This window comes from Phoxinus phoxinus, assembly GCF_949152265.1.
Source record: "Phoxinus phoxinus genome assembly, chromosome: 18".
Taxonomy (NCBI): domain Eukaryota; kingdom Metazoa; phylum Chordata; class Actinopteri; order Cypriniformes; family Leuciscidae; genus Phoxinus; species Phoxinus phoxinus.
In genome coordinates, this window is record NC_136893.1 from 3,749,407 (window position 1) to 3,775,505 (window position 26,099).

The 26,099-nt window shown below is 38.3% G+C and overlaps 1 protein-coding gene across 2 annotated transcripts in view; it reads left to right on the top strand.

Moving 5' to 3' along the window:
* dlgap4a (discs, large homolog-associated protein 4a) overlaps positions 1 to 26,099 on the top strand; it is a 166,525-nt gene that overhangs the window by 20,948 nt on the left and 119,478 nt on the right. For both annotated transcript variants that reach the window (XM_079588679.1, XM_079588683.1), the window contains exon 2: positions 22,454 to 22,554. The gene's annotated coding sequence lies outside the window, so the exon portion shown is untranslated. The remainder of the gene's footprint in view (positions 1 to 22,453; positions 22,555 to 26,099) is intronic.

Here is a 26,099-nt window from a genome sequence, read left to right on the forward strand (position 1 = left end):
CAAAGCCGCATCTTGGTGAATTTAACTGTGAATTGAATGCGCCACAATTTGAATGGAAGTGCTGCGCAGACGAGATCTCCAGATACCGAATCTCTTTCTTTGTGAAGTGGAGCTCCACTTATAGTGCAGATATCATGTTGTTCTGTCAGAGATTTCCCCGAGGAGAGACAGAGAGAGAGATACAGCGAGACCGGCCGTGGTTCAGTCCCCAGATCAGGCTGACAACTGAAAAGCTCCACACGGAGCTGGAGAACTGCGACTGACACCATCGTTTAGCGTCTCTCCTCAGGACTGACCTTCATCTGGGTGAGAAGACCTCGTGAACCCCTCTGGCGGTCCTCCAAACCCAACATACGGCCCGCGATCCTGTGCGGGACCGAGCGGGTCTTTGAGTTCCTGACAAACACTCGAGCATTTGAATTTAGACAGTTTGTGCCCCTGTTGTTGTTGCTCCAAATCGGTATGCTGTTACTTTATGAATAATATTACTATAAAATATATATATTTTTGAAGAATTTGCGAAACTGCTGCATGATTCAAAAGTTTGGGGTTTAATGTTTTAAAAAAGTATCTTCTGCTCAATGAAGCTGCATTTATTTGATAAAAGTATAGTTAAAAACAGTAATATTGTGAAATATTATTACAATTTAATATAGCTGTTTTCTATGTGAATATATCAAAGCTGAATTTTCAGCATCATTACTCCAGTCTTCAGTGTCACATGATCCTTCAGAAATCATTCTGATATGATTTGCTGCTCAAGAAACATTTCTGATTATTATCAATGCTGAAAACAGTCGTGCTGCTGAATGTTTTTGAGGAAACCATGATACAATTTATTTTCTGGATTCTTTGAATAATAGAAAGTTCAAAAGAGCAGCATTTCTTAATTTTTGCTTGAAGAATTTCTTACTTAAAGGATTAGTTCACTTTAAAAAAAAACTTTTGCTGATAATTTACTCACCCCGATGTCATCCAAGATGTCCATATCTTTCTTTCTTCAGTCGAAAAGAAATTAAGGTTTTTGATGAAAACATTTCTCCATATAACGGACGTCAATGGTCCCCAAGCGGTTCAAGGTCCAGATGACAGTGTCAGTGCCGCTTCAACGGGCTTTAAACGACACCAGACGATGAATACGGGTCTTATCTAGCGAAACGCTCGTCATTTTAAAAATAAATAAAAAAGTTTAAGTTTTATAAGCACAAATGCTCGCCTTGCTCTGTTCTGTGATGCGCGTTCGTGACGTCACGTAATACGCAATTACGTTGAAAAGGTCACGCTCGGCTTGATGAGTCAGTGTTTACAAATGTGCGGAAGGAGGACCATACACACATATTCAAATGTCTTTGTGTCAGTTTATCGTTTAAAATGCCCATCTCGTGTGCGTATCCTGGGTGTTGGAATATTAAAAAGCCTAAAAGAAAATTTTCGTCAGGACAGAATTTTTTTACTTTTCATAGAAGCGTGACCTTTACACTGTAACTGCGTATTACGTGACGTCACGAACGCGCATCACAGAACAGAGCAAGGCGAGCGTTTGTACTTATAATAACTTTTTAATTTATTTTTGAAATGAGCGATCGTTTCGCTAGATAAGACCCGTATTCATCGTCTGGTGTCGTTTAAAGCCCGTTGAAGCGGCGCTGACACTGTCATCTGGACCTTGAACCGTTTGGGGCCCATTGACGTCCATTATATGGAGAAATGTTTCATCAAAAACCTTCATTTCTTTTCGACTGAAGAAAGAAAGACATGGACATCTTGGATGACATCGGGGTGAGTAAATTATCAGCAAAAGTTTTTTTTAAAGTGAACTAATCTTTTAACTATAGAATTAAAGCACAAACAAAAAACACCCATTAATGAACCGCACTCAGCCACAGAATGGAGTCTATTCCAGAAAAGATCCTTGGCCTGGTCTTGTAAACATCACTGACCTTTAACAGATCTGAGGGAAAGTATGTCCTGAAAATGTCGTTTTAGCTTCATGAAACTGTATTCTGCTTTGATCGGTAAAGATGGCTTCAGCGGTCAGTTCTACGAGCTGATGGATGTAAAGCGTGATTTGTCATGACAGGCCTGCTGGTTTCGGCCGACTGCAGGATGCCTGACTGTAGCGCCGTGTACGGTAGCATGAGGCCGTTCTGGGCTGTGCTAGTTGTGTTTACAGAGGGAAGCGGAAGGCTTGAACGCGGTGTGTTTATTCACGCTGTAATCGGCCCACTCTGCAACCGCTGAAGTGTCTCCCAAGGGTCTCCAAAAGCGTTTTTTTGTAGCTCTGTATTATTGTCCTCAGTGGAGCTGTTGTTTTTTAATTTAATCAGCGCTGAGAAGAACCCAATAGGGATGAATGAGGGGGGGGGAATACAGCCAGAGCAAGAGCTTCAGGAATATATGAAGGAGAAAACGACTAAACCTGCAGGGAAAACCAAAAACGCTCTCTCTCTCTTTCTCTCTCTCTCTCTCTCTCTGGCTTTTTCCCAGCATGCCGTATCCAGCTAATCTCTGAGGTTGGAATGGTTGTCAGTTTAAGCCGGTGGAGTTTGAATCTGTTCTCATGACTGGTTTTAATCCTTCCATCATATCTGCATGATAAATAATTCATTTCCTCACTTTTACCTAATAATCATGTGCTGCATTTTTTATTAGAGATATTAAAATTGATCAAAATTAAGTGATTTTATGCTTTAAAAAATCTGCCATTCAGGTCAGAAAAATACATTTAAATATGGATAAAAAAAAAGTTTATTTGTCTGAACCCACTGGTGGATATATTTGTGACACTTGACTCAAAGCCATTATATAAAATGCTTTATAAAAGTGTTTTTAATGCATTAATTATGCATTGTAATGCACATTATAGTGCATTGTATGGCGTGAGTAATAATAATAATAATTGTAACCACAGTTATAATACATTAATATACTTATCTAGTGATCGCTGCACCTTTTAAAAGTATATTAAAAACCATAACGAACAACCAATTTCAGGAATCCGCAAATATTATAATGCATTTTAACGTTACAATCATTTATAAACATATATAATGCATTATAATGTGCATTATGAATGCCTTTATAATCAAGACTTACTGTAACTGTATCTTGATTTAAGAATGTCTAGATATTTGTGTTGGAAAACAAGACATACATACTGAGGAAGAAAATCTTTTCTAATTCACTGCAGCTCATAGTCAAACTGCATCAAATCAAAGCTTGAGAATCAAGGTCTTACGCATGCATTCACTCTTCATAAGGACGGTTTATCTGAAAACAGTTTCTTTAAGCAGTATTATTCTGGAAAGTCACTATAAACAAATGATTCAGCTCTTCACCTCTGGATCTGAACACACGTCTCTCCTCTTATTCTTGCTGTGGCTCATCGCACATCCGATCATTTGACCTGGTCAGACTTGTTCTGTTAGCAGAAGAAAAAGTGCAGCAGTTTAACACAGACACACGAGCGTCTGCATTATTCACAGTCAGAGGACCCGCGCACACAGAGATATCAGAGCACTGCCTTCCAGAAAAATCACAATCATAATCATTGTGTAATTGTTCATATATATATATATATATATTAGGGCTATCAAAAGATTAATCATGATTAATCGCATCCAAAATAAAAGTTTGTGTTTACATAATATGTGTGTGTACTGTGTAGAATTATTATGTATAAATACACACACATTCATTTATATATTTAAGGAATAATTGCATTTATATACTGTATATAAATGTAGATAATTTATATTATATATAAATATTTTATATATAGATATTACTGATTTTTCTTAAATATATACATGACTGTGTGTGTTTTTATATATATAAATAATTATACACAGTATACACACATATATTATGGAAACACAAACTTTTATTTTGGATGCTATTAATCGCGATTAATCTTTTGACTGACAGCCCTAATATATATATATAACCCTAACCCTAATATAAATATATATAACCCTAACCCTAACCCTAATACAAATATGCACAGAAACATTAAGGAGCACAGAAACTTAACACTGCCCTGTAACTTTTAATAAAATACATTTTCTCAGCAATGAACGGTAACATCGCTGGTTTTTAAGTAATTAAACTTACATCTCCGTTGTTAATAGACATTATCTATCTCCATCTCTTTCGCTCTCATTCAAATAAATGCTATAGTTCATTCAAATAAATTTTAATCTTACGCACTGCTTTATCTCTGCGTCTGATTTAAAGATGGCAGACGGCTGGATCTAACGTGACATTAATGACTGTAATCTTTACCCTTTCGGTCAAATATTCCGCTGCAAACTCACTCTATAAAATGCTGGGTTGTTTTAACACAATTTTGGGTCAAATATGGACAAACCCAAACGTTGGATCAAAAATGCAATTTAAAAATGTAACCCATTGGCTGGGTTTGTCCATATTTGACCCAACATTGGGTTAAAACAACCCAGCATTTTTTTAGAGTGCTTCAATAACAGCTTTAAGTTGTCAATGCTGTCCAAATATGAAGATATTTTCAACATTGATATTATTATTATTCTGAAGGATCATGTGACACTGAAGGCTGGAGTAATGATGCTGAAAAAGCATTATATGTATGCATACCCACTTTGCACTTCAAGTGATTTTTGCATGCAACACCTGGATGAACTACAGTGGAGCTTCGCAGATTAACTTTATCACACAGTGCAACGTGTTTGCAGTAAATACTGTAGTGTATTCTGTACCGTATTCAGAACATAATGAAAGAAAGAGAGTGTGAGAGAGAAACAAGCTGACAGATGGTGTCCAACTCTTTAGTTTTCCTCTTCTGCTGATAGACTTTGACCCTTCAGAGTTCGAGGCGTACAGGGTCAGAGGTCACGGGCGGACACATTAAAGAAGTTCAGTGGCAGAAAAGTGGAGCATAATAGTTTTGATCTTCTTGCTAGCGCTCGGATCGTATCACTGCAGGCCGTGTCCCATTTTTGTGGTCACTCAGGACAGAATGAGCGTGTTAGGGATTCATCATAGGACAAGAGAGAGAAATAAGAGGCTCTAAATAACTATTTTACTCTGTGTGAACCCTGCACTCTTACTGAGCGTCTCTCCGCCACCACACACCGCTTTAGGGAGGAAGGGGATGTGATTCTGGGCCAAAGGAGAATCATTTTTTGCAGCTCCGTAAATTCCTCTTCCTGTTGATCTAGTTCCTATTCAGGTGTGACCAATTAATTCAGTTTAGTTCCCATCTCATATATTAAAAGCAAAACCTGCATTTCACATGTTCATCTTTCTTGTTTGAGAATGAAAAAAAGATCTGCACAAAGTCCCTCCAGCGGGAGTTATTCTCTATATCAGTGTGACTGTTTCTGAACTCCTGAAACGCCTCCATTGTAGTCTTGAGATTTCCTCCGGGAACGAACACGTCACAATATTCCTCATTTAAATAATTAATATGCAGAATAAAGGGGCGGGGCCTGGTGAGTTAGTTAGTAGTGTGTTAAACTGGCGGTTATGGAAAGGGGCGGGACATTTCCCAAACACACTCAAAGCGCTTGACCAATCACAACACACCGGTCCAGCCGACCAATCAGAGCATAGTGTGTTTTTCAGAAGGAGGGGCTTCATAGAGACAGGAACTAAACAGGGGTGCGTTTCCCAGAAGCATCGTTAGCCAATATGTTCGCTAGTTCTGTTGTTATCAGCAGTTCAACGAGTCTGTGTTTCCCGAAACCATCGTTTTACAGCATCGCAGAGTTGTGTGTTTGAACGACAGATCTCCACCTGTGGTTAGAAGCAGAGTTTCTTGTTTGCATGACATGTGGACTCAATAAATCCTTATCTTGAGCAAAATAAGCAAGCTGACATTCAGTACAATGTATCTTTTATTTATAATACATACAAATTTCATTTACGTCTTTTAGTTTGTCAAGAGATTTAAAGCGTAGTTTTTGAAGAGTGCGCATGTGTGAACGAGCTCTAGTGCGTAAGAACGAGCCTATGAGTGAATCTGGAAATAAAGCAAAATAACTGAGATAAATTATATTTATAGCAAATATTTATATTTATATTTAATATTTATGGCAAAACATCAAGCGTTAATTCATTCTCAAACAGATTCATTAAAATAAGTTATTACTCCACACATGCACAACATCATTAATCAACATGGTCGAACGACCAATATACGACAACACGGTTTCGGGAAACAGTCGTGACTAGTTAGTTGATTTCTTCAACGTTGCATATCGTGAAGCAGCGAGTTACAACGTTTTACGGGAAACACACACCAGATCGTTACTGACAGACCGGGAAGAGAGGAGCTGCAACAATGGAGAATATGGGGAAAATAATGTGCTTTTGAAAATTTAAACATGAAAACCTGTTCTAGTAGAGCCCAAAATCACAATCAAGACTTGATACACATCAGTTGATGAACAGAGTGTTAGTTCAAAACTTCTATATAGCAGCAGAGTGTGTTGCTTTAGTCCATGAAAGCAGTGCATGTCTCAGCATCCGCAGCAGAACGATGCTGTCAGACGGTGACAACGCTTCTTTGTGGAACAGAAGACGTGAGACACACAGCTGCCGGTGCAACAAACTACAGGTGAGACATGGGGACGAGTCACTCGACGGTCAGACGCGGACGGAGTTTATCCGCGGAGACGTTTAGTGTCAGTTCACTGAGAGTTCGGCCTATTGTGTGTGTGTGTGTGTGTGTGTGTGTGTGTGTGTGTGTGTGTGTGTGTGTGTGTGTGTGTGTGTGTGTGTGTGTGTGTGTGTGTGTGTGTGTGTGTGTGTGTGTGTGTGTGTGTGTGTGTGTGTGTGTGAGATTAATAAACATGTCCTCTTCTGTATGGAGCACTAACAATGATTCAGCACATCAAAGGGACGTGTGCATGTGATTGACATGTGTGTGCAGTTGTTGTGCACCAGCATCTATACACACCTGGGTCACGCAAACCCTCTGCAACCCTCATCAGTATGTGCGTCTCGCTGTCTTTCTCTCCCCATGCTAATACGAGACGCTTGCCGCATTGTGCTGGTCTGAACCTCCGTACGAGAGGTGAGCATCTCCAGGGATCTCACCATAGCAAGCGTTATTGTGATCTCTCTTGTTTTGTAATGCGCCTTTCATGTGCAGTTCTCACCGCTTGCAGTTTGGGTGTGCGATGCTCGGCTCACATATTTAAATGGCGTAGTGCTGCAAACCGAAGTGAATTTGATTGGACCGAGCATTCATTTCAGCAAAAAAAATGTCTTACTCTGTATTTTTGAGATTTAAAAATAGTCTTGTTTTCTGAAAAATGCATCAAAATTAATTGAGTTTATGCTAAAAGCAAGAGAAACTCACTTAAGTTTGATACATTTTTCAGAAAAGCTTAAAGCTAAAGCTGATTTAGGATAATCATTTTGCTTCTCAAGTAAAAACATTTAGCAGTCTTTGTAGTCTTGCAAATATAAGTTTTACAAAAAATGCATTTCAGTTTGCAGTATGGACAGTGTATGCATTTTTTCCAGATCCAACCTTTGTCAGAAGAACCCAATGACTTATAATGACTAGTAAATATATTATACTAAGAAATATAATGAAACTCACTATTTTTTTCCACATTCTGTTTTTAAATATTTGTGTTGTTATTTTTAATTGTAACTTTTGCAATACAAATAATGCAATTAAATGCAATAAAAAAACATAAATAAAAATACAACAATTTAGAAAATTATAAAAATCTTTATTAATTTCTTAGAAAATTGATTAATTAATTAATTCCGTACCCGACTGTAACATTGTATATGTAATCTTTTAAAAAAATATATATATATTTTTTAATTTTTTATCGCTATTAAAAGTATAATTCAGCAGATCTCTTAATAATTATATAGTAAAAATTTAAATTTGTCATATTGTACATAATGTTCTGATGCCTAAATTCACTTAAAAACGTAAAAACAAAAAAGTTTTTAGTGTTTTTTTTATTTTTTTTAGATCAAATTGCGTAAATAATTTACATTTTGTTTAGACAAAGTAGTATAAATTTTTATATTGGACATTTATTATAACAATAAAACACTATTTGGCTATTAAAAGAGTTTTATGCATCACTACTAAAAATACATGAGTTTTAGGTAAAAGTGTACATTTTTAACAACAGTTTTTTTTAAAAATGTGTTTCGGTAATGATTAGAATATATTACCAATTTACATTTTTCTTGACTCTGCCATCTTGGATTCATTTTTCTCACACAGAGCGGCTTTTTTGAGCGGCCAATGCTCTAGTTAGTCAGCTCACACGGTTTTGTAAGAGAACTGTTGTGTGAAATTTGTGTAAAGCGATTCTCTGGCCTTGTGGTATTACAGTATGTGAAGTTTCTGCTTCAGAAATCAGGAGCTCTTCTGTAAAGATCAAACTTTGAGATTTGCTCAGCGTTCATCTCGATCTGATCTCCTAATCCTGCTTTCTGGCCTTTCCAGTGTTGATCCGTGTCTCCATTTGCCTCCTCGCTCTCATTGGTGGAGTTGCTATTGGAAATGCATGGCTTCAGACTGTAGATGAGCGCTGCGGTCTGACAACTGTGGCGGTTTAATCAGGTATTCTATTGGAAACGCCGTCGCTGTGACAACTCTGTCAGTGTGGCGATGCTTGTTAAAGACCCTGTCTCGCCCTAGAAACACCAGAAAAAAGCCAGCGGACAGATCCTACCGCCCTGCACAGATTGAGCCATGTAGTTACACGTACCGTGATGCGCCATAAGTGTTTTTCTGACGAGATCTTTTTCACACACCCACACTTCTTCTTTTTTTTCAAAGCTAAAGATAAAACATGTTTTCACGTTTACTTCCAGGGGAGAGAGTAGAACATTTTTGCTTACAGCTTAAGACACTTAGCTTTAGCATATACTGTGAGGCAGTTTTATTAAAGACCCCCTGTGGCGAAAATCACGTTTTTAATGTTGTTTATATGTCTATGTGGTGGGTTTTTTTACCACCCATGTGCAAATTCATCAGTCAACTCAACACCAATCTTGTGTATTTTCTCAGTTTGGCGTACTGTATCTCTCAACTCAAATGTTTTCCCCTAAATATCCAAAACAGAAGCAAATGTGTTAATTGTTGACATGCTGAGTATTTTGACTGCAGGCTTTGGCACGCATAGATTGAGACGTTTGGTGAGATTGGGTGTTTTATTTAGGAGAAACATCTGAGAAGTAGGACACTTTTACAAAAGTCTCCCTTTATTCTCAATGATGTCTAAGATAAACTGTTGAGATAAAGGAAAATACAAAGTTCTGTCATGAAACTCTAGATGGCGACGGCTGATTGGTCCTTAACTCAATCTGCTTATAATCACATCATTCTCTATAGACCTTATCCATCAGAGAAACGAGGCCGCCGCCATCTTTAGAATATCGTCTTTGAACTTCCGTTTTTGCGGTCGCTCTGTATATCTCTATGGCATTACTGTCCAGGAGTAATTCGCTTTTGAAGTGGATTTACTTAATGTAAAGTTAAACGAAAGTTATCATGAGGATTGTAATGTTTAAAGCAGATGTCTTAACAAATGTCAGTAGAACGGGGAGGTTTTAAAACGATCATACATTCATGATCATTCATTCCGTTCATTCATAAATACGCAAGATCGCTGTGAAAATACAGACCGGAAGACAAAAGACAACGAGCACAGCGCTGAAAAGGGGCGGGGCTACAGAAGGTCTATAGGGCACAGCTGATTGGTTCCTGCTGTATCAGTAGCCAATGAGCTGCTCAATCTTCAAATACTTGGTCAGCATTTGCAGTGCGCTTTCAGAAACCCTCCACCTTCCCCAGCTCCACCTGTACAGATCTGCTACGGGTAATTAATGTATGTTATATTGTACAGCATCCGCATGTCTTGCTTGCTCACAGCAGTGTGTCGTGTGTGTACTGGCAGTAGTGAGTCCTGTACTTGCTCTACAGCAGCAATAACAACAGTAGAAACAGTGTAGCAGATCTATTCCACCAAGACCAATATCAAACATTGTCATATGTAACGGAGGCCAGCTAGTAGTCGCTGTGCGAGTAAACCTCACTCCTCTGATGTCAATAGGCGCTCTAGCAACAGATGCTAGGGGCTGCAGTCTTTAGCCTCCTTGTTAGAACGCCTGACTCTCATGCCGGAGAGACGACCCGCACGGAGCGGGGTGAGAAGGACCCGGGTGGAGGGGTTACACATATCCATTAGCATGTCAAACACTGAGGGCCAGATGTACTAACGCTTTTACGCCCACTTCAGACGCATTTGTTTCGCAAAGTAGTGCTCATGAAACCTTGGCGAGGTGTGTACGAACGGGACGCACTGAGATGAAAGCGCAGACTGCCTGTCCCGGGAACTGAAAATGGCAAAATGCGCTTTTCGTGTCATGCATGGGATGGTCAAGGGGAAAGTGGGAGTGTCACATAAAGAGATGTGAGGGGAAGCGTAAATGCGCCTAATTATGTATTCCGCGTTATGTACAGAAAAAGCCGGTGAAAGCGCGCCTCTATTTTGCGCTGATAATTCTCCGCCTCTTAAAAGCAGAAGTAACTTACACTCTAAAAAATGCTGGGTTGTTTTAACCCAATTTTGGGTCAAATATGGACAAACCCAGCCATTGGGTTACATTTTTTAATTGCATTTTTGATCCAACGTTTGGGTTTGTCCATATTTGACCCAAAATTGGGTTAAAACAACCCAGCATTTTTTAGAGTGTAGGAAGCGGGTTTCCTGGCGTACGCCTCCTGGTGAAATGGCAGCAGTAATCCGAGCAAGATGAAGACATAGGCTAAGGAGACGAGCTGAAAAGATTTTTGCCACGAGAATCACACTTTTTCAGTTGAGTGAAAACGAAATCATTAAGCGTTTACAGATTAAGCAGCTGCGCAATATTACAGTTACCGGAAGAAATCAAAGATGACATCGAATCTCCGACTCAGTGTTCACACTCCAGCAGATGTTAAACTCCTCAATACATTACAGTTATTGGCATCAGGATCATTTCAAACAGTCATAGCATGATGGAAAGAGAGGAGGAGGCCCAATGACCCCTTCAATTGTGTGTTTAAATACGCGCAATTTACGGTATAGTGGCGCTGATTACCTGATGAACTGCAGGTTTGGTACATAACACACACACTGCGGTTTCACATCAAGCGATTTCTGCGTCTTGGCCATGGCGCTATTAACGCTGCGTTCGCAAATATACGCACATCTGGCCCTCAGAGAGTTGTCATCACAGAACTGTTGTTGCTCAGATGTTGCTCTTTTGTGGCTCAAGTTCTTTGTCAGTTTTTATCTCATGAGTTTCTCCTACAGTTCCTTAGGGAGATTTTTTAAACATTTAAATACAGTAAAGTACAACATGTGCAGCACAAGTCTGTCTTATAGGCAACATAAAATTATAATGAGAACATTATAATTGTGGGCTTGAAACATGGCTTTTAATGGTGAGAGTTTTGTTTTTGTAATTAAGCTCTCAAAAACTACACATTTGGATTCAGATTTGTCAGCTAATATAAATATTGGTTATCTTATCGGCTTTCAAATATAAAGAATATCGGTTTTGGCCAAAATCTTCATATCAGTGCATCCCTAATTATAGAGGTATAAATGAATGAAAGTTTAATGAGAAATGTTTGAGATCTCTGACTTTTGATTATCGATTTTGGAAACTTGGCAAATCTCAGCGCAGTTTGAGACACTATTGAGATCTCTTCTGATGACTAGGGTCTCTCACGTTTCCATTTCATCTCATTGACACCTACGAGAAAATATTGAGATATTAAAGAGATCTCATTTGTGATTTCTCCATCGCCTGCTGCATCGTATAGCGCGAGTTATTATGCCTCTTCCACAGACGCCAAGCATTATGTGTGAATTTCTGGAGAGCAGGGACGCTAAGCAGCCATTAGCTCCTGGATGAACCCTCTGAGTCGCAGCGCTTCTTTCTACGACTCTAAATAAACTGAACTTCCCACTGGAATCATCACGGGGGGATGACAGGCTGGAAATGGGATTTTGCTAGTGAGCAGATGAATCTCTAAATGGGAAGGCAGGAGGGATATTTGGCCATTTACCCCATAAAGATTTCATTTGACAACCCTTCAGCCTCCACCCACTCCAATATCTGCGTGAGTGTGAGAGTGTGTGTGTGTGTTACTGAGTAAATCACATGCCAATCTAGCTTGTTAGTCTAGTTTGGTGTCTTGAGTGGGTCTTCCAGGTAGAGAACACCTACACGACAAACTTTCATGTGTGGGCGAGTGTGAATTAGACAGGTATGAGGTGTCACAGACCAGTCAACCAATCTGTGACAGCAAAATGAATATCACTGGAAATGGTGAAAATATATTCCCACATTTATTCCCCAGATGGTGCGATTTTTGTTCAGAGCAAAACACAGCTTGTCGCAAATAATGTGTCTCCGGACGGGCAGAATATTGACAGTCTTTTGTCTTTTTTGAATGTGATTTAGTGTGTTTGGTAATGTGTGTTTTGACTAGTGCTGAGATTCGACATATTTGTTCTGCTTATTCAGATGGGATTTGTATTTCACAGATTTGTGATTTAAATCTCATCTGAATTAAACACATCTGTGTTTTTTTTTTTTTTTTAAAGAACAAGTGACTTGTTTTCTGCTCTCTGAGAAATCGAATCCCATCTGAATGTCTGGGATTGCGGAATATAATTTTTTAATGACCGGAGATGTTTGGCATTTTTTCAGCATTGGCCGATATGTTTTTCTGTCTGGCCGATGTGTCGGAAGCGGACTTTTTTATTATTATTATTTCATCTTCATTCGTTTACGCCGGTCACTGTTTAACAGTTCCATCTAATATGTTTTATCGGCCAATTTATCGGTTATCGGCTTTCAAATAAAAAGAAATATCGGTTTTGGGCAAAATTTTCATATCCGTGCATCCCTAATTATAGAGGTATAAACTAATAAAAGTTTAATGATATGAATGTCTGTGATTGTGGAATATTATTTTTTAATTAACTGGAGGTAGTAGAATGTTTTTTTTTTATATCGGCATTGGACGATAAGTGTTTCTGTTTGGCCGATGTGTCGGAAGCAGGACTTTTATTTTGTCATGTTTCATCTTCATTTGTTTAATGATATAAATTGTCTGTGATTGTGGAATATTATTTTTTAAATAACGGGAGGTAGTTGCATGTTTTTCTTTTTATATCGGCATTGGACGATACGTTTTTCTGTTTAGCCGATGTGTCGGAAAAAGGACTTTTATTTTGTCATGTTTCATCTTCATTTGTTTACGCCGAACTCTGTTTAAAAGTCCTATCTGATATATTTTATAGGAAGATATATCGGTTATCGGCTTTCAAATATAAAGAAATATCGGTCTCTGCCAAAATTGTCATATCAGTGCATCCCTAATTATAGAGGTATAAATTAATGAAAGTTTAATACATGAATGTCTGAGATGGCGTACTATTAATTTTGTAATGAACCGGAGGTAGTGGCATGTTTGGCATTTTTTAAATATCGGCATTCCGATGTGTCGGAAGCAGGACTTTTATTTTGTTTTATTTCATCGTCATTCATTTACGAAGGTCTCTGTTTAACAATCTCCACGAAGGTCTTCTCATTTACCATCAGCATATATGCATTATATCATGTAAACAAATCTTTGAGAATATCTAATAAACATTTGATTTCACAAACGTTGTTGACTCCAGCTGTGTATACTGACGGTCGGTTCGTGTGAACTGAATGTGGACAGGAAGAGAGGACTTCACTGGAGACGCACGATCCACAAACATCAAACCCGTCATTTCAAACTATACTGTGTTATTGCCCAATATGTCATATTTGTGCCATGTACTGTATGTAAAACTAATTCCATTCCAGACATAACCACACATTATTTTTAAAGACATAGTCAGCATCTTGCTGTGTATACTCACTGTGCATTATGCAAGTATACATCCCGAAGCATTAAAGTCATTATCAGAAACGTTCTGCTGTGCTGATTTAAGTGGGGCAGAACCTTCTTAACTTCTGTCCCGTGTTGTTGGTGTTCGCTGGACTCAGCGTACAGCGCGGCACTAAAATAAGACGTGACCTGTGACATCAGTTCCTCTCAGCGTTTTCTGCTGCTCGTATTGCTGTTAGTGCCCGCAGAGAATGTGTTCATGAATAATTTAGCGGTCCTTCACAAGGGGGCCTCAAATTGGGTCTTTCTTAGAGGCGAGACTGGCGAACCCTGACGGGGAATGTTGTAGAAAATTTCCTGGAATATTTTCATTTGTTTCCTGGTAAAATGCAATGGACATTCTGTCTGATTATGATGTGAGCGTGAATTGGCTCCTCTATGATCTCATAGTTGTGTCGCAGTGTGGGTGGGAGAGATAAAGAGAGAGAGATGGAGAGAGAGATGGAGAGGGAATGAAACGGTCACAGGCAGCTGTGTGTGCAGACGCCAGTAGGAGTGAGCATGAAAAACAAGCCTGTGTGTTCACTGACACTGTTGTGCATGATTGAATCCCTCCGCAGAATATGACACCAAATAGTTAAAATACTGACCCTTGTGTGAGATACTGCTGCATCTTTCTTTATTGACGACCGTTCAAAGAAACAGTAGCTGTGTGTTTTACAGAGGGACAAAATGCAAGCAAAAATTGTAGAAAAATATATACAAAATGTAGCCTATATATATATATAATTATATTTTAACATGTAATTATAGTTTTTGTTTGTTTAATTTGTTATTTCATTGTTTATTTAAATATTTAATGATAGTTTTTGTTTGTTTAATTAGTTATTTACAGCTGAATGCTGTTTTAACATGAATAGATCAACATCATTAATCAACATTTAATTTTTTTTCCCAATTGATAACACACAGTTTTGCAAACTAGGCTGGTTTTTATCAAAATATAACACTATTCCCAAAACCACACACCCAAACTGCAAAATTCCTCATACATCCTGCAAGATATATGCACTACATATAGCATTATCAAAATCAACTTTTGCACACACTTCATTCATATTACCATTTGTCTTTGTCTTCATTTGTCTAACCATTTACACTCTGTTGGGCATAATGCAAAGCACTCTCATCTTTATGCTTTGCCATATAACTACAGTTTTGCACTTTGAGTGAGAGGTTTCAAAAATCGTGTGACATGAAAAGATTTTGAGTGTAAGCAGTTGGAAAAAACTGTAAAATCATTCAAATTGTAGAAAATTCTTCAGATTGTTCACGTGCACCGAAACATTTGCAGATACACACACATGCTGTTGAAACATTTTTATGTTTTGTTTATATTTTTATTTTTCACCAAACAAGTCAGTGCAACAAATGCATGCACAGCAGATATATTTACTTTGGTAAATTGGTAAACTGAAAAAGAATATTGCAGAAAACATATAAAGAAAAATAATAAAGTGGTCTTGTCATAGTGCTTATCCTGACTGAAGTGTTAACAGTTACCCTTTGAGGTGTTTGGCAGGTCACATGTACATGTATTGGCCAATTAGCTCATGTTGTGTCATTTTGAATGGCAGTGTTTTGAATGGCAAACATGTGACTTTATGTCAGATTGTTGTCTTATGCAGAGAGCCGTGTTCAGTGCATTTAAAAAGTCCCATTTTGAATCGCAAAATGTGTGTAAAGCAGAAAATGTGTTTAGACTTTTGGAGACTTGAGAAAAGGTTTTGCTCTCTGTGTGTCAGTTTAAATAATTGTGCTGTGCATGTCGTTTTAGTGTGTTAGCAATTGAAAAGAAACTGTAAATAATGAGTCAGTACACCATCAATCCTTTTTCCAAAATGTGTTTTTGTCTTAGCCTGATTCATATGGTAAGCACTAACTGTAAACATTACCTGTAACTGTTTTTTGTGGTAAATTGCGTACATGCGTCACTCGCCCGTGTGTGTCTCGTCAGATCCGTAAAAACAGAGAAAAGTTGCTCCAGTAACTTTGCCGTGTGTCTGGTGTATGAGTGGCAGAGGTTAGAAAGAGAACGAGACACACGCGTGTCTGGTGTATGAGTGACAGAGGTTAGAAAGAGAACGAGACACACGCGTGTCTGGTGTATGAGTGACAGAGGTTAGAAAGAGGACGAGAGAGCTCGTAATAAAACAAGAATCAACATCGGCTTGGCTTTCAATGATGACAATGATGTTTTATTGGACACATAAATTGTCATATGTAGCTCTTTAAATGTTCATTGTAAAGCATTATCTATTGTGAAGATCATTTATGGTTGTTGTAGCGCTGTGCTGGAATGTATTGTCTATTATTGGATAAAGCTACAGTAATGTTTTCAGTCAACTTGAAATCTTTTCCATCTAAACTGGTCATATCTCTTAAGGCTAGTAGTGAATGTTTTATGAGGAGTATAATCATATTCATCCACAGGCAGCCGTCAAAACACATGCAGTTTTGTTTTGCTGCTAGATGGCCGAAAGTTACATATTGTACCGATAACTAAGACTAAAACAACAATAAAAAAAAATTTGTGACTTGAAATAAAACAAAAATCTAAATGAAATAAAATATTTAAAAAAACTTAACCTTAATGTATTTCAGCTGTAGTTACCAAGGCAATATTTCATTTTTCTTTTAGTTTAACTTGATGTGCTAAAATAACTTAATTAATAATTAATTAATAAAATTTATATAAAAAAAATGTTTTAAAAATGACAAAAACACAACAAAATGACTAAAACGTTAACTTAAATTTAAAATGAAAACAGAAAATCGAAAAATAAAAACTAATTCAAAATATTATATTAAAAACTACATTACTACGGTATCAGACTGGATCAGACATTATTAAATGCAGTCCTTGGGGTCGAAGGAGGATGGGATTCACGGTTCCTGGTCATTTCGAGTCTTTTTTAGCACTTCATTCTCATTTAAACTCATATTTTATTTTTATTTTCACAAGCTTATCTTTAAAGGGCACCAAACACTCTCTGTGAAGATGGAAAAGATGAAAAGGGTGAAGAAACGCTGTCTTGTAAATCAAATAAATGAGCTATTTATAAGAGCGTTAGATGAAGAATCAAAGCTTTCGAGGGCGTCTATCACAGCGGCCGACGGTGTGTGTTTCTGAGTCCGGCGGCATTGAATAATTGACCATATTTGTTTTGCATAGTCATGCTTCACAAGAGTTAATGCTGCTTTCACAAAACAAGCTCCGGTGAGAACTGAAACCTCACAAACCACTGCTCTCAAACATTGTACTCGACTCATTCATTCTGGGTCTTATTGTGGTGTTTTTATTTTTGCAGTTTGGCACTGTTTAGCACTCTTGTATTCCTGTCATTGCAGACGCCCTAATGTTGACTGTGATCAGTGAGTTGTGATATCTCTGGAGAGCTCTAACCGTAAGCATTCCCGTTTCTCAGTTGTTTGGCTGGCGAATGCAGAGCTGGATGCGACTGGCATTGAGATGCACGGGAATGATAACAGATAATATAGACTCGGTGTCTTTATCTTTGTAGAGTTATAACCTTTGTCTGTTGTTGTTTATTATGCTATATGAGTCTTGTTGCACAGGCTATGTTCAGAACTGTATATTGAATGGCCACTACATTTCCAAAAATGTGCAGTATGCTACAGTTTTCACAATGCAATGCATTGAGATTGACCTTCCATTTCCATTGTGACAGAAAAAGTCATGATGTTTAATGTTTTTATATTTAATTAGACTGCCAAGTGTTTTGAAGGGGTGATATAATGCCCTTTTCACAAGATCTAAAATAAGTCTTCGATGTCCCCAGAGTGTGTGTGTGTGTGTGTGTGTGTGTGTGTGTGTGTGTGTGTGCTTTTGTTTATATTACATTGTGGGAACCAAATGTCCCCACAAGGATAGTAAAACCTGAAATCACCTCCATTGTGGGGACCAGCCAGCGGTCCCCATGAGGGGAACGGGTTAATAAACATACTAAATTATATTTTTTCGAAAATGTAAAAATGCAGAATGTCTCCTGTAAGGGGTAGGTTTAGGGATAGGGGCAGTGTAAGGGGATAGAATATACAGTTTGTACAGTATAAATTCCCATTTTTACCATTACGCCTATGGAATGTCCTCACAAGGATAGCAAAACCCCCTTGTGTGTGTGTGTGTGTGTGTGTGTGTGTGTGCGTGTGCATGTCCGTGTGTGTGTGTGTGTGTGTGTTTTAGCTCAAAAAACCCCACAGATATTTTTATATAGCATGTTGTGTCACTTTTTGAGGGTGAGCAAAAACGCACTGTTTTGTGTCTGTCCCTTTAAATGCAAATGAGCTGCTGCTCCCGGCACAGGGGGCGGAGCTTCAAGAGCTTGAGTCCTTTTACCTCACACACATGCACTGAAAATGTCTAAAAATTTTAGCCTGTTATGTTCAAACCGGAGTCAGACAATGCTGGAGAGACTCAAGAAGAAGTGACAACATGTAGAAGCAACGGGACATTTCTGAATGGTTAGTTGATGGATTTATGTTGCTGATGTGGAGTTAAAGGTGAACTATGCAGTTTTTTTACCTTAACTGAACAGCTTCGGAGTCATTGGAATGGATATGTTACTTTTTTCGGGTTGAATGGTGGTCGTCTCGCACCCCCCTCTCACCTGTGAGCGGAAAAAACACCCTTGCTACTTTGGGCCGGCGGCCGCCGCATCAGGAAGTATCGCTTGATATCAGGTCTCGCGATGTAAAGAATTTATGTCATTATTGCGCTCCCTCACGCTGTTCGGACCCGAATGAAGAAGAAGTTGTAAAGAATGTCCCGTCTGCTGTGATGTCGTTGATCTACTAGCCTCTGGTATCTGAGAGTCGCCAACGAGTTTTTCGACAGTGTTCTCAAATATCTATTCCGAAGCTGTAGGGGGCGCTCTATAGAGAAACCTGCGAGCAAAAAGCGAGAATACAGCGAAGAAATTCCCGAAACTGCATAGCCCTGCTTTAACTATCTTCTAGTCATTAATTAGCATATTCTGTCATGATAATCTATAAATCGTGTTCCGGGGGCGGGGTTTATGTAAATTTTAGGGTTAGTGATGTCACTAGCCCGGGAGGAATGTCGTGTAGTTCCTACCAGCCGTTTGTTGTAGTCCTTAAAAAGCTATTTCTTTAAAAGCAAATATCCTCCTTTGCTTTGAACTTTGAGCGTTGTAACTTTGCAGATGTTTATGATCAAACAGCAACATTACACACTCACTAAAGTTAGAAAAGTGAAATCATAATCAACCACCACTTTAACACAAAATAAAAAAATAAACAGTTTTATATCTGACATAGCTGAAAGCCTCTTGCTGAATGAATAGATCTATCTATCTATCTATCTATCTATCTATCTATCTATCTATCTATCTATCTATCTATCTATCTATCTATCTATCTATCTATCTATCTATCTATCTATCTATCTCTATCTATCTATCTATCTATCTATCTATCTATCTATCTATCTCTATCTATCTAACTCTATCTATCTATCTATCTATCTCTATCTATCTATCTATCTATCTATCTATCTATCTATCTATCTATCTATCTATCTATCTATCTATCTCTATCTATCGCTTGAATGCAATTTTTTGCTGGATTTTTGATTGTGTGTGTGTTTATTGACAGTAATAAGCTTAATCATCTTTAATTGCTTCATGTGGACAGATATAAAATGTGCTCTTGTGCCTCTGATAATGTAATCTTCTCATTATGATACATTTTAAATGATAATTAATGCTGAATTTGCATTGGAACATTATACATTAGCGTGGTCTGGCTTTCTTTTTGAATACCGCTGTGTACAAAATATATAGAGCTGAATAAAACGAATGGCTGATGAAATACAGGTTAACACTGATCCCGACTTTATTGCATTGTTTCTTTTTGGTGACAAGAGTAATTGATCAACCCCAGGATTAAAATCATCATATTCAGGGACAGGGAGATCTCCGTTCCCTTTCATTAGATTTGAGTGAGCTGTTCCTACTCGCTTTGTTTATTGAATCTGCTGCTGAATTCATTTAGTTCAGACCTCGGTGCAATAAAGCCCAAATTATATCGCTGAGGGAAATGTTTTAAGGATATTTAATCAGGACAGGATCAGAATTAATTTTCGGTGACTCAGGAAGCTTTACCTGAACTCAATTTGAGTGCATCTCAGAAATGATCAATAGGAGAATCATTATTAGACAAACATTTATTCCGGAACATTCTTAAATCCTGTTTAGTCTGGTAAGGTTTAACTTGGACTGAATCTTGAGTTATTAGCGGTGTTTCCTAAAACAACATCACTATTGCTCATATTTAGGATGTCAATAAACTCATCTATCTATAAATTACAGGAACGTCTGTCTGTCTGTCTGTCTGTCTGTCTGTCTGTGAGTGTGTTATTCGCATATCTCTCGAACCGATAGTCTGATGGATTTAAAACTTGACAGGTGTCTTGCTACGGGCACGAGTAAGTGCAGTGCCAAGATTGACGTAGTTTGGATTATAATTGCAAAAGATATCGGTAAATATATCGGTAAAAGAAGCACACATTGAAGATGTTTACAAGGTTGTGGTTTAAAAATAAACATTCTGACATGAACTATCAGCTAAACATTAATCAGCACTGTTTACTTTTGAATATTATATTTTATTCACGGCCATCATTTGTATAGAGAGCCTAAGTCCCGCCCCTCCGCTTCCGGCTCATGGGACCTTATTTCGGAAAAAATATGTATGGTAGTCAATGGCGAGAGATAACTTATCTTTTGATTCCGTCTGAACTGTGCCCTGAATTACACATATGATGTTTGTCAATTTAAAAGATAATTATGAAAGTCAAGAAAGTCGCAGTTTGTCATAAAACAGAAGAGTAACGTTTAGTTTTATGTGAAAATCGCTCAATGAACTACATCTCTCGTCTCGCTCTATACGTCACCGTTGCTTGTGTGTGTGCAGTCTGGTACAGTCCGGCATCACGGCGTAACGTTACGATTATAACGTAAGACTATAGAAAACATGACAGACATAACTTCAGTAAAGTTAGCTTCAGTAAAGTTAGCTTCAGTAGAGTTAGCTTCAGTAGAGTTAGCTTCAGTAAAGTTAGCTTCAGTAGAGTTAGCTTTTAGTAAAGTTAGCTTCATTCATTGAGTGAAAAGGTATGACGTCACATGTGCGCTTTTGGGTTTGTAGTGTTTGTAATTCCGTATTTTCACATATTTTTCCGTATTTGAGGTGTCTTACACCTCAACAGTTTTACCTCAAACTGCGACTTTCTTGACTTTAAAATGTATCTTTTAAATTGACAAACATCATATGTGTAATTCAGGGCACAATTCAAACGAGATCAAAATATTTGTTGTCTCTCGCCATTGACTACCATACAATATTTTTCTGAAATAAGGTCCCATGGCGGAGCACCGGAAGGGGCGGGACTTAGGCTCTCTATTAGCCTTTTCACAAACTGTTTGCTCAAGTGTAGCGTTTTTTGTTTTCTCAGTTAACCTGCTCCCTGAAGCGCCGCGCTTATTCATTTGTGGATGTTAACTAAATCTGTAAGTCATACGCTGTTTACTTCTGAATATTATATTTTATTCTGGTGCGCTTAACGTTATCGGTAGGCCTACTGTGTAATAGTAGCCTATGCTATTCACCAACTAAACATATCCTATTCAATGCGTTCACAGTCTCTTTCACGGCCATCATTTGTAGTAGCCTATTCACAGTTTGCTCAAGCGTAGAGGTCACTGTGTTGCCGCTCCCTGAAACTTTTGATATTAAACAAAGTCTCACCTTTCAAATTTGGTCATTTTTAAAAAGAAATTTAAACAATAAATACCGTTTTGTGGCTCTTTAATGTGTCTGTCAGATCGCTGTGTCGCCTCAGTTAAAGCTGCTCGTGAACCGATCATCTCTTCCTTCTAGTTCATTTATAGCATCAAATAATCATGAATGAACATCAGAAGGAATGTTGTTTTAACCGCGGAAAGACGTCAGTACACTCCGCTTCTCAAGTTCAAATCCTCCCAAGTTAATCTACTAACTCTCCTGACTGCTTTGTCGGACAAAATGTCGGATGCCGAAGTATGATTGGTCAGATCACCTGTCAATCAAGCTCCCTGTGAAGGGTCAATTGTAACAATGAGCACTCAAACACACCAAACCAACAATTACTAAAAACACACACAAAAGCTGATTTCGCACGGGCACTTTGCACTAGTGACTCTAATTATTTGTGCTATGAATCATGTGGCTTGTTGAAGAGAACAACTATTACTGTTTCTTAACAAAAAAAAACAGTGTTTCGCTTTTTGAAACACCACACAATGCAAAGACTGAACGTTTAGTCAATCATTAGTCTCTTGATTGTGGTATTATATTCTGGCTAATTATCTGTGAAGATTAATTTCATCCTCTTGAGCTGCTTAAACACCGAATGTGTTCATTTCAGAGGAATGTGAAGGTTCTGATGTGAATGTCTGCTTCCAGAATGACACACACCGCAGTGAGGATTTGTCCGAATGTGAGGAGCGCTCCGGACCGTCCGTCCAGTCGCACGCAATGATGAGCATGTAAAGATCCCGACCGAGGTAAGGACACTTTTATTCAAGTTGTTCTCAACTGGTTTTCGCTTACGGGCTCAGATTGGACAGCTAGAATAATATGTATTCATTCAATTTGATGGAATTTTACTATGCAACTGATACTGGTAAATCTGAAGAAAAAAAGGCTTAAATGTTTTGGGTGCAGGGAAAAAAAACTGAAATGTAGTATTATTGAAATGTATTATTTGTATTATTTAAATAAAATAAAATACATTATTGTTAATTAAAATTTAAAGTTGTTTAAAATATTGTTTACCTAATATTTATATTACTTATATAGAATGATTTATAATACAGTTTTTTTTAAAAAACATTGAATGTTTTATTATTTAATTCAAATGAAATATTGTTAAAATATACTGTATTATTTAAAACATAGTTTTTTTTTTAATAATTATTTATATGTAATTTATATATATTTGTTCACAGATAATTAGCCATAATATAATACCACAATAACAAAAAATATTATCACTGAAATGTATTATTAAAATAAAATATATATATATTTTTTTTAAATAAGTTGTATCTATTATATGATATATATTTATTATAAAAAAACATTAAATGTATTATTATTAAACTGTATTATTTGTAATTATTTGAAATGATTGACCTTAGCTTTATAAATTTTCGCTAAGTTAGTGTAGCCAACAACTAAAGATATGGGAAGTGTTTTCACCTTCCTTTTAAAAGTTGATAATCCTGTTTATGTCATTTTAAGTATCCATGATAGTTGCATTGTGTTATTTGCATTTGCACCATTGACCAGCAGCCCATGTGTTGTTCCCGACACACCAGTTGAGAGCCGCTGTTTTCTAGCACGCTGCGTTTGAGACTGCGTTTGCTGAAACGCCTGTGAACACACACGTTGTGCCATTGCTGATTCCTCATTGTTCGCTCTCCCGGCGCAGTGGCCTTGGCTGTGCTGATTTGCTGCATGTGTAATGCACTTCAGAACGGGAAGATCAAGTTTGTGCTCGCGCAGTCTTGTTCAATCAATAATGAAACGAGGTCTTGTCAGAATTGTCTAGCACCCTCTCAGACTTGTCTTTTTGGAAATGGCGAATCAGTGGCTAATGCATGCATGAGATTTTGAGGCTCCGAACTCTCCTAGAGGAAAGGCAGACTTTGTTGTCGAAAAGATAAATGACTCCCTATCGCAGCGCTGGTGGACTATAAACGATTCCATCTGTACAATGTCCCCTAACCGCAACAACGTGCACACGTATAGGCTACATAGTCAACGAAAGCCAATTTGATTTAACCTTCATGACACGCTCATTTTTTCTAGTTGATCCTATAGTGTTCTTGAGATTGAATGAGTGGCCCCTGGGGGCCGGTGTTGTATATGAAGAGTCAAACATGGAGATTTGTGTGCGGATTGATGGGCTGTCTGCCAATTGTTCATCAGCCGGCTGTACGCACCACTTGCTCGAGTGCAGATTTATGAAGTCATAATGCCGATGAGTGACCTCCACTGAGGAAAAAACACTGCTGCATTTTCATCACTTTGATGGGAGCTGCATCTTTACCTTTGCCAATAACTTTTAGACGGACGATCCGTCCAAAACTAGAACTTCAGCGGATACGTGTTGAATTGTGTGGTCGTATGTGAGACAACTATTTATTCCTGTGATGGTAAAGCTGCATGTATAAAATCTTCAAGCCCATGTGAGAATGGCTTGTTGTAGTTTATGCAGAACAACACCGTGATATTGGCTCCAAAACTGGTCAATTTTACATGACAGATCCTTCCACATCACGGGCTTGAGAACTGGGTTTTCTGTCCTGAAAAGCTAAAGGTCATCCACATTGAGCTCTGACATGCAGCTCCGAAGCCAACGCAGTGATAATGTGGCTGTTGGTGAGTCAGGTGTTTGGATTAATGAAAGCCTTGAAGACGTGATGACCTGAACTGAAGATCGTTCCTCACAATAGCGTCTCACTCTCCTCAGCAGTTCTGGGGGAGATTTTAACCCATTCAAGTTCGACACATAGTGGGCCTATTTTAGCGATCTGAAACGCAAGTATCAAATGCGAAACGCAAGTAACTTTGTGGGCGGATCTCGCAAATCTAAAATGTGTTGGTCTGAAGTCGCTTCATTGCTCATAGGTGTGGTTTGGGCGTAACGTGAAATAAACCTTTCCTGTAGCTCAGGGGTAAGAGCATTGCGTTAACAACGCAAGATTGTGGGTTCGATCCCAGGGGATTGCACATACCTATATATGAATGTATGGGATAATGCATTGTAAGTCGCTTTGGATAAAAGCATCTGCCAAATGCATAAATGTAAACCAATCAGAGTGTCCTTTCACATTCCCTTTAAGAGTCGGCGCGCTTGTTCCATGGTGGATTGCTATTATAACGGCGGGTTTGAAAGGCGAACGCAACTTGCATGATGGTAACGGTGATTTCACAGTCTTCAGGATTTAGTTTCCTGGTTCTTGACGGACAACCCACATTGTCAGATGTCCTTATATACCGATGTGTCTCGCCACTATTGGTCAAACAGGTTTGATTCGTCATTACTACAATTAGCCTGAATAATTTGGGTAAATGTAAGCTAGATTTATACCTATTTTTTCACATCTTAATGGACACCACAATGATTTCCCTCGTGTGGTAATATTTCTCCTTGTAATAATGTATGGTTTGCAAAAATATGAACTGCTGCGTCTGTGTAGATGAGAGAAGCAAAGTGTATGGTGTTGTGCACACGCTACATTATGGCCAACACTCTAAAAAAAGTGGTTCTTCAGCGGTTCTTCAGCGGTTCTTCAGCGGTTCTTCAGCGGTTCTTCAGCAGTTCTTCAGCGGTTCTTCAGGGGTTCTTCAGCGGTTCTTCAGGGGTTCTTTACAGTGCTTATGGTACTATAGCACCACTGCCATTTTAAGAACCTGTTAAGCCCAGTTTGGTTCTTCAGTGGTTCTTCAGCGGTTCTTTGGGGTGGTTAAGGTGCTCTTATGGTTCTACATAGCACCATTTGACAAAGGTGAGGTGCTATATGGCACTTAAAGTGGTTCCCCTATGATTACAAGCCAATGAACCACTTTTAGTGCTATTTAGCACAATTTTTGTTTAGAGTGAAGCATGCGCCCTTAAAATAGCATCTGAATAACGCACCACTGACTTTAGACAAAGTATTTACTGGTCTGTGGCGGGATTGTTTTCTGAAACTGCAAAATAGCAGCAGGGAACGTTTACGCCGGAACACGCCTCCTCTTTTCACTGAACCGCCCCGCGAATGCAAGTTCATTCCCTAATTTACTGACGTGCGTCTGTGGAGGGTTAAGTCCGCTGTGCGCGGGTGCAAAATAGGAATGATATATGCGTTGGTGTACAAAGTCAATTGGGCTGGGTGCAAGATAGAGCCCAGACTGTGTTGTTCACTTCATAGCATTTGTTATCAGATATCATAGCATTTGTTAGTTAGCATGTAAGCATCGACTAATGGAAAATGCAGCTTTATTTCAAACACAGCTACCCAGCTAACAGGAACTTTCTGCCAAGGTTCTCTCAAAGTTA